This window comes from Echinops telfairi, unplaced genomic scaffold (assembly GCF_000313985.2).
Source record: "Echinops telfairi isolate 266 unplaced genomic scaffold, ASM31398v2 ScPeMD7_3;HRSCAF=10, whole genome shotgun sequence".
Classification (NCBI taxonomy): Eukaryota; Metazoa; Chordata; class Mammalia; order Afrosoricida; family Tenrecidae; genus Echinops; species Echinops telfairi.
In genome coordinates this window covers 6703403-6714094 of record NW_022103899.1, presented here as the reverse complement: position 1 = coordinate 6714094, position 10692 = coordinate 6703403, and positions in this window count along the sequence as shown.

The window sequence follows — 10692 nt, the reverse complement described above, 5'->3', positions numbered from 1 at the left end:
CTAACAATTTTATTACTGTAGAAAAGCGTCAGGAAATCCAGAACATCGGTCCTCTCTGGACACCATTTAAGCTGCCAAATGATACCAAAGAACCATGTGGATAACAATAATACCAAAGAATCACGTGCCTCACAATATCTTATTTCTGGAGGCAAGTAAATGAGAGTCATGTGAACAGTTAGTAGAACATCCACTCTAAGCCTTCTGTAAACAATTCCTGTAATCTTTCCGGAACCTGCTTCCACAGCATTCATTAGTATTCTTCTGCCATCAGGTCTTCGGTGCCTCTGTGATGGCTATTACATATCTTGAGGGAGGCAGGCCCCTCTCGCATGCAGCAAGCAGATGTGGAGGCTCACAGAAAACAGAACTCTGATGAGAAGCCCATGAGGCCAAGCTTCAGACAGTGATGCACCATATCTGCTCATCCGAGGAGAGACATTCAGTGACACAAGGCCTAGCGTAGATTTTTGTCCCCACTCAAACACGTGGGCCTCACACTCCTTATGATGCCAAAGTTAGATCCTCAAAGTGGTTCTCCATATGGGACTCTGAAACGTCTCTTGCCTTGCACATTTTAGATGCCTGCTGAGGAGCCTATAGTATCAGTATGAGTCGGATCGGCTCGATGGCAGCGAGTTTATTGAGTAAGCACATGTTGGGTACTGTCGATGATATTTGGATGAAGGAATAGGATTTATCTCCTCACTCAAGAAATTAAATTGCTATTTTGTTATTGAGCCTCTATTTAGTAACTCACTGTCCTGGTCCCAACATTCAAATGTGATTCTGAATTTTCTGGTTTCCAATATTTGATTGGGCAGAGGTGCTATAATTGCAATGGTGTTGAAATCATTGCTGTAGGATATAAAGCTGGAAAAATCTAAATTTTATAATGTGAGGACAACTTTGGAAATGCTTAGCATACTAATAAGGAATACTTATTTTTGTCTTCCTGGAAAAAGTTTCTTCGTTTCTCTGAGGATGAAAGGTAAGTTATCTCAGAGTTCCTTTAATTTACTCTAAGTTGTTCTTTGGGAGATAGAAAGCTGTGTGCATGTGTTTATGATCAAGTCCCTACTCTGGGCGATTTGTATGTGCCAAGTTCAGAGTTGTCACTAGGACTGGTGTGACCCTGGGTGGTCAGTCTTGCTGTTGCTCCCACCATGAACTTCCTCCCAGATCTTACAAAATCCTCGATAATATTGTTATGAATTTTAATCACATAATCACATGTGATAAATATAGTTGTAAGTTGCTTATTTACAAGTAACATTTACATGCAACCATATTATTAAATACTCCATGTAATATTTCTTAGATTATATGATTACTAACAACAAGTTTGTTCTGTAAAATAATTTTACCTTGAGTTAGATACGATTTTATGAACAATTCTGTGGGACCCTTTAAAAAATGTTCTCCTTTTTCTTTAAATACCATCTGCAAGGTCAGCAGTTTGAACCGACCTCCGGTCCGTGGGAGAGAGTTGAGACTCCTGTAAAGATGTACGCCTCAGAAACCATAGGGAACAGTTCTATGCTGCACTGTAGGGTCATTATGAGCCCCAGATGATTCGATGGCAGTTGGTTGGTTGATTTTTCTCAAATATGGTTTAGTCGTATAACAAATACAACTTACCATAATGCTATAGTTAAAACACCAGATAATTTAACAAAATCAGTGGCTCCAAAAACACTGAGATCAATGTACACAACAGCCCATGCTTACAGTGCATGCAGATAAAATCACCTGATTTGAACTGCCAAATTAATGGGGTAATAATGACAGCTCTGACAGGCGCGTATCAGAAGGGTCAAAAAGTAAGTTCGCATAGATTTTTAACCTCGCAAGTGTAGTGAAACATGTGAACAAGGCTTACAAAAAATGGTCTCTTGTAACTTAACTAGAGGGATGTTTCTTATAAGCGATAATAAACTTCTGGCGAAACACTGCATACTTTTTATAGACAGTGTTTGATATCAACCTCTCCGACAGTTTCTCCTGGTCAGGTACGAACCCCTAAGACTTCCTTTGTGACATCACTGAGAAAGTTAACTGTAAGGATGTTTGATGGTGGTGACATACCTAAAGTTCAGGTATTAGGTCCTAAACAATTGTGTGGCTTGAGATGCAACTAGGGCCCGTGGATTAATCAGCTTCTTTAAAGTTCATCTAATTAGTATAATTATAAATTCATGTGCTTTGCATATTATCAAATCATAATTTTTACATTAGCAAATTAGACATCATGTACACAATAGTTCACACAACAGAATAAATAACTGGCAAAGGAGAGCTGATATTAAGCGGCTCAAGTAGAAAGAAAATGTTTTGAAAATGATGATGGCAGCATCTATGTAAGTTCACTTGACATAATTGATACATGGATTGCTATAATATCTGTACGAGCCCCTCCCAAAAAAAAAAGATAAAAAACACACGCACACAAAATAATGTGACAGTTGATACGACAGTGGTGGCCTTTCTGTTACTGTGATGTAGAAGCTAGGCTACCGCTTGCAAATATCAGCAGTCGCCCATGGTGGACAGGTTTCAGTGGAGCTCCAATGTGTCATTCATTCATGGCTTAGTAAATTATATGACTATCTGATTCAAAGTAGCCAATACCAGTGCATTTCACCTCCCTAGTGCTTAAGGTATCTATTGCCAAACTTTCCGTTTATTTTTGACAACTTCTAATTTTTGTAGATTCATATTGTATAAACTGTACATCCTGATTGCAATGAGTTTTGCAGCTGTCTCTCTTCAGTCTCAGTTCTGCCGCCTCCGCAAATGAAGGTCCCCAAAGCTTTACTTAGTACAAATGACTAACATTGTGCTAATGTTGAGGGTACTGCTCTTCCTCAATTGTACCTTGGACATTTCTAGCAGGAGAGCCCAATCTTCCTGCACTCTCTGTCTCGCTGTGGTGGCTTGCATGTTGTGTTGTTGGAAGCTACTCCATCAGCATTTCAAATTCCAGGGGTATCATGCTGGCGGACAGGCTTCACTAGAGCATCCAGCCTACCACAGATGGTGAAGAAAATGTAGTGATGACCTTTTGGAAAAATTGCCCACTGAAACCTTATGGATAGCAGTGAGACATTGTTCATTTGGTACATATATTATTATGTTAGGTTCTCTTATATTACATTCTAGAAGTCCCTGGGTGATGCAAATAGTTTCCACTCTTTTACAAATTAACCAAGGGGTCAGACAAAATACAAGCCGAGTGAGCTACGTACTTTCAAAGAGAGAGTATTCATTGGCAACATATGGGTTGCCATGCGTTGGACTCTACAGCAATTGCTGGTGTTTGCAGTCCACTCATTTTGAAGTGGTGATTTAGCAACATACTGCCCCCCTTTCATGCTGGGGACTCTGACTCTATTTTGAAGGATGCGCTTCATGCGCAGTCACTACCTTCTTTCAGTAGGAAGTTGTGTGTAAGAAGCTATGATGCATAGGCTTCCAGTGGCAAAGGAACTAAGAAAGGCCTGGATATATGCTTTTAAATACCAGCCAAAGAAAGCCCTGTCAATCACTGTGATCTGCTCCAGTTCTTAGCAGAACATGGGACGGCACAGGGCCATACAGCATGTCATTCTAATGCGCACAGCGGCGTCATGAGGCCAGGGCCTCCTCCACGGCAGGTAACCGCAACCGCAGTAGTAACAGAAGCCACAAGCATAGTTCCATTGTGAAATGAGGCTAGGACTCTAATGGCCGTATAGTACGTGAGACCAGAGTATGTGAGAACGGATAGAGTCTGCTGCACAAGACCTCTTTAAAGTGTTGAAAAACAAGGATGTCACTTTAAGGTCAGGTGTCCTTTTTAATGGTCTCCTATGCATGTGAAAGTTGGCCATTGATTAAGAAAGATCAGAGAAGAATCGATGCCTTTGAATTGTGGTGCTGGTGAAGAATATTGAAAGTACACGCACTGCCAACACTGCCATGGGAGAAGTGTAGCCAGAGCGCTCCTTAGGGGCAGGGCTGGCGAGACTTCACCTTACATACTTTGGACGGGTTGTCAGGAGACACCGGTCATTGGAGAAGGGCATCAGACTTGGTACAATAGTAGAGTAACCAAAAAGAGGAAGGCTTTCAATAAGGCGGATTGAATAAGTGGCAGCTTCAATGAGCTCAAACAAAAAATCCCGTTGTGACGATGGCATAGGAGCAGCCGTGCCTTGTTCTGTGGCACACAGGGCCGCTCTGCGTCAGAACCAGGCCAACGGCACCCAACCAGCAACGTCAGCATTTGCTATTACCCAGCTCTGCCTCTCATCATTGATTTAATGCCATGAACTCTAAGGCCAAGTCCTCTGCCTGGTTTCCTTTATTGCTAGTAGACCCTGAATCATAGTACCTCGTTAATTTGGTGCAGGGTTTTTTGTTATTGTCCCTACTGGCTGTTGTATTTCTTCGCTTCATACCCATCCTACCAAATCTGACCCCTGAATCACTGATTTAAAGAGTAAACAGAGTTGTTGCATTGTTCACATCGACACCTTTGTCCTTTTCTGTTTGCCAAATGCAGTCATCATTTAATAGTTGACTCCACATAACATTTATTTACTGTTTCCCCTCCAAACTCGTCTTTTATGTAGCATGTCCTGACCTCTCATTAAGTTAGATTTACAGCCTCCACAAGTTTCATTTAATGATTTCTTTTAAACTTTACCTTTTTACTCACTTGTTTTGAGCCAATATAATGACTACTTTAGATCAGAAGTGTCAGTTTGCTCTTCTTTTTCTTCTAGAAATTTAATTTTCTTGGATATTATAGTTACATTAAGCAAATACTTTTGTTAGATTTCATGAACCATGAGGATAAAATGGTCAAATCCTTTTTCTCTCATTAGTTCAACTCTATTTTATATAGTTTTTTTACTTAAAGGAATTTTTATGACATCAATGAAGAGATTAAAAGGCTGAGATACAATATTTGAAACTAGTAGTGCAGGGCAGATGAAATGTCAACTAAATTTACTCTTTCCTGAAATAGATTGCTACACTGCATTCCCGTTTTGTATGAAACATCTATTAAATATCCTCTTAAGGAGAAATAGATCTGAAAAATAATTTGGTGTTTCATATTTTACTTTTTTTGGACTGTTTTATTTATTGTTGTTCTAAAATGCTCTCAGGGTAAAGTAATAATAATAAATACCAGTAACAGTTTTAGGGCTGGTCACTGGAGCTCTGTAGTGTGCAATTTAGAACCTTTTAATATAACTTCCACAGTAATTTTTTTTACTTAAGCCACCTGGTCTTAACCGATCTTCTGGAATGTAAGAAATCTCCTCTCCTTCAGGAGGCTTCAGTTCTGTGTTATTTACTGTCTCTGGATCACTTCTCCTGCCGGCACCATTTTTGCTCTTGCTCTTTCCTGGAGAAACCTTGTCCCACCCTCTGGTTACGTTCCCAGTCTCAACTGTATATGCGAAACTCTAATCACTTCCTGTCTTCACAATCTTTACTGTTCTTTCTAGCTACCTCCTACCCCCTTCTATAGCTTTAGTGCTGGTTTCAGTGCTTTCACAGCTGACCTCTTTTGCTAGTGGTCGTGAGGTCTGGAACCCTGGTGGTGAAGTATGTATGTGTTGGGTTGCTTAACTGCAAGGTTAGCAGTTTGAAACCACCAGCCTTTCCACATAGGAGAAAGATGAAGCTATCTAATCCTTTAAAAAGTTACAATTGCAGAAACACACAGGGACAGTTCTACCTTGTCCTGTAGACTCACAATGAGTTAGATTTGTCAATGAGTCTGAGTTTTTTTCTTTTTGTATCCTTTACGTACATACACACACAGATAAACATATACATACAGTATAAATATATACTGTACACACACATATCTATGATGGAGCTCCCAAACCTTGGAAAGTTCATGGAAAACTAGAATGAAAAGATAATAGTTTTCCAAGAATTTCTAGAAGCCGCTTTTTTTATCTCTATATCTTTATATCTATATATACCTTTTTTCCTTCTAGTTGAATCAGAGTAATAGTAATCTAGGGCAGAGTAAAATGTCCCATAGGGCTTTTAAGGCTTCAATCTTTACTGAAGCAGCCTGCCACAGCTTTCTCTCATGGAACGGTTGGTGGAGTTGAACTACTTAACTTTCAGTTAGCAGCGGAATGGTTAAACTTTATATCACCAGTGATATACGTAGACACTCAGATGAAAGTGGTAAAACCTATAACACCTTATTAGTCGTTATTAACTCTGTGTTGATTAATTCAGATAAATATCTATTGAATGACTGCTACACTCCAGGTGCTATTTTGCTTTTTGTGGAATCCCAAGGTGAAGAATATATTTCTCACAAAGGTCTCCATGTAGTCGTGAGAGCCAGCCAAAAATCCAGCTTCACTGCCACCCAGCGATCCAGACGCATAGTAATCCAATACGCAGAGGAGAACTACCCCGGTGGGTTTCTGAGATGGTAACTCTTTATGGGAGTAGAAAGCTTCATCTGTCTCCCACAGAGTGGCTGGTGGTTTCAAACTACTGACCTTGCAGTTAGCAGCCCAACACTCAATGGCAATGCCACCAGGACTCCTAGTAGTGAGACCAGAGCTCTTTGTCTGTAAATAAGTACTTGATTTGATAACAGAGTGTGATTGAGACTCAGTGCTTTGGGAAAGTGGGGTGGGTGGTGGGTGGGTGGGGTGCTGTACAGTGCAAATCAGTGTTGTCAAAGACAAATTATTTGAGTTTAATTTCATTTAAGAAAAAAGAAACAAATTCTAGGTAGAAGAAGAAGAGTACATGAAGGTATTTGCTACCTCAAAGTCATTGCCTCTATTGTAACAGAGATTGATTCATTATAAAGAATAGTTGAATATTCCTAAGCGTGACGCCTGGACACCAGTGTAAATTTAGCCCCATGTGCCCTCATCCAACAAGATCTAGGTTCACTTCTTCATATGCTTCATTTCACAATTTCTAAATAAGTGTAAAATTGACAAGATGCTTCCAAGTATATGGTATCATTAAGGTGGAAATGGAAATAAGCTAGTGTAGATGAAGCTAAAATATCTGTTTTTCAGCCAAACTCAATAAACATATCTTTTCCATCATTTTGGAAGGCATAACACTGGAAAGTAAAATGTATTTCTAATGTCACAATATTTTGAGAGGCCTGTAGGTCAAATTGATTTTAAAGCTTTTGAATGTGAGTAACAATGCAGTGAAGTCCCCCGCACCCGCCCTTTATAAATATTGTGACTGTTATTCTTAATAAAGGCCATGAAAACAAGTGGAAATTTGAGGCATGGTGTCCCTATGCAACTTTAACACAGGCACTTTTTGCTGTAGTGCTTGTAAATGCAGCTCTATGTGTAAATGCTAGATTTGACTGAATGATGGATTTAAAACAAGTGGGTGCACTCACCGTGGCCCAGATTAAGCCTTGTTCTAAAGTAGCTATAGCAACACTATCTGTACCAAATGTCCTGTCTGAAAAATAATTAGAAACATTTTTTGTTATTTAGGAGAAAAATGAAATAATTTTTAATGTTTTTAAAAATGATTTTAATCCTTTTACACAAAACATGATATTAGCACAATATTTTTATAAACATCAAGAATAATGAATGGGTATAAACCCACTGCCATCGAGCTGATTCCAACGCCTCGTGACCCCATGTAGGGTTTCCACACGTGTAAATCTTTTTTTTCCCAATAGTTACAGATGTATTTATTTATTTCTAAATCATTTTATTAGGGGCTCATACAACTCTTTTCACAATCCATATATACATCATTTGTGTCCAGCACATTCATACATATGTTGCCATCATCATTCTCAAAACACCTGCTTTCTACTTGAGCCCTTGGTATCAGCTCCTCATTTTTTCCTCTCCCTCCCTGCTCCCCACTCCCCCCTCCCCCTTGATAATTTATAAATTATTTTTATATGATCATATCTTATACAATCCGATGTCTCTCTCACCCACTTCTCTGCTGTCCGTCCCCCAGGGAGGAGGCTATATGTAGACCTTGTCCTCTGTTCCCCCTTTCTCCCTCACCTTCCCTCCACCCTCCCGATATCACCACTCTCACTACTGATCCTTGAGGGGCTCATCTGTCCTGGATTCCTTGTATTCCCAGTTCCTATCTGTGCCAGTATACATCCTCTGGTCCAGCCGGATATGTAAGGTAGAATTAGGATCATGATAGTGTGGGGGGGGGAGCATTTAAGAACTAGAGGAAAATTGTATATTTTATCCTTGCTACACTGCCCTCTGACTGGCTCATCACCTCCCCGCAGCCCTTCTGCAAGGGGATGTCCAATTTCCCCCGATGGGCCCTGGGTCCTCTCTCTGCACTCCCCCTCATTCACAAAAACAAATGGACAGTGGGCCCATCCACAAGTTCTCCCTCAACACAAGGACACTTTGTTCTAACAATTCGGCAGTCTGAGATGCTCACGTGCCTGGCACGAGATCGCTGAAGACAATGGGTGCACAGCAAATGTGGTGAAGAAAGCTAATAGTGCCCAGCTACCAAAAGATATAGCACCTGAAGTCTTAAAGACCTGAAGATAAACAAGCAGCCACCTAGATGAGAGACAACAAAACCCACATGGAAGAAGCACACCAGCCTGTCCCGACTTGATTGCTGAGGACAGAGTGGGTACATAAGCAAAAGTGGTGAAGAAAGCTGATGGTGCCCAGCTATCAAATGATATAGTACCTGAGGTCTTAAAGGCTTGAAGACAATCAGGCGGCCATCTAGCTAAGAAACAACAAAGCCCACACGGACGAAGCACACCAGTCTACCCCGACACGAACGCTGAAGACAAAGTGGGTGCATAGGCAAATGCGGTGAAGAAAGCTGATGGTGCCCAGCTGTCAAAATATATAAAATCTGGGGTCTCATAGGCTGGAAGATAAACAATGGGCCATCTAACTGAGAAACAACAAAGCCCACATGGAAGAAGCACACCAACCTGTGAGATGACAAGGCGTCGAAGGATCAGGTATCAGGCATTAAAAAAAAATCATAGTGTGTAAATCTTTACTGCAACAGATAATCTCGTCTTTCTCCCCTGGAGCAACTGGTGAGTTTGACAGACTGACCTCGTGGCCAGCAGTCTAAGCCATTTAACCTGCGTGTCTATCCATAGATCTACTTACAGATCACTATTATTTAAGGCTTGTGGACATAACCATCTTTACCTCTGTTATATTCCTCCTGGTGTTAGGAAGAAGTTTTAAGGAGATTGAAAGTGGCATTGGTGAGAAAAAGGCCAGTAAAATTGCACCAAGCAGAATTTTTCCATCCAGAAAACAGACTTATGCATACTTCAACGTAGTAAGGGCGGTCCCTTGAGCACTCCATTGAAAACATTTACCTCATTCTTCCCTCCGTTGCCAATTCAGAGTTATTTTGTTTCCAAAATTCAAGGAACATTTCCCAGGAACACCATGTGAGACCCTTGAGAATATCCCACCGCAGTTTGGAATGGTGCAAATACAAAAGCGCAACAATTGGGGGAAAGGTTTGAGAGATGAAAACACTGCTTTCAGAGTGTATAGACCCTGACAGTAAATATGTTGAGAAACAATAGCTTTACATTTGGATAACTCTTGTTAAATACAGGTTTCTATGAATTTGTAGCAATACTTTTTCAGTTATCTTTGTATAACTTGGGAGGGAAAATCCTTACAAAGAATATACTACATATTTTACTAATTTTATTTGCATGGGTGCTCTCTGAAGTTTTGTTCAACATTTCAATATTTTTTGTTTCTTTTAGTTTTGTAAAAGCACTTTCAATATAATTTAAATTCTAAAGTGTCACTTCGTCCTTCATTGTCTCTGAGTGGGAGTCGCAGTGGGTCTTCCTCTTCAGTGGTCAATCGTGGGCTACATAGCCGAGTATATATTTTAGGAGTTGGTCGAAGTGAATGATACTCTTTTCGAGATATTAATTAGGCTTTTTAAAACACTAGACCTCAAGATGAAAGTGGCATATTCTGAGAAACTAGGTGAAATACATAAGAATCAACATTTGGAGAATCCTTAAGTCTATTGATTTGAAAGGTGAAAACTGTGTGTGTGTGTGTGTGTGTGTGTGTGTGTGTGTGTGTGTGTGTGTGTGTGTGTAAAACCTGCCTTACTATCAGCTCTCACTTCTCGTTCTAGCAGCCAGTAGCCATGCTGAAATTGCGGTATGGCTCAAAGCAAACAAGGGTCAGGAGGAGAATTTCCAATTGCTGAGTTAATTGGTTTTAAGTAATTGTTGAGGGCTAGTAGGGAAGAGCCACTAGCTTCTCTCACTGCTCCTGTAATAAATGTTGACCATGAATTTGAAAACTGTAACCTCATCCATAAAAAGTTGTAAGTAAACACATACAGACAGCACAAACAGATATACAAGGGGACTTCAAAAAGTTCAAGGAAAAATGAAATGAAACGATGTACTTTTTCCATGAACTTTTGGAAACCCCTCTATATACACACAAGCATCAAACCCAAAGCAACTTTAAAACTGTCATGAAAATTGGTAGAAAATAGAGTTGAATACAACTTTTCCACCAACAGACTAGGTTTCATCTATTCATTTACCAACTTTATTGTAATTATAATTCCAGTTATATAGGAAAACTTTTCTCTCCATCTATCTTAGAAATCCAACCCATTTCTAGCTGTGTGTTCACCAGCATCAGA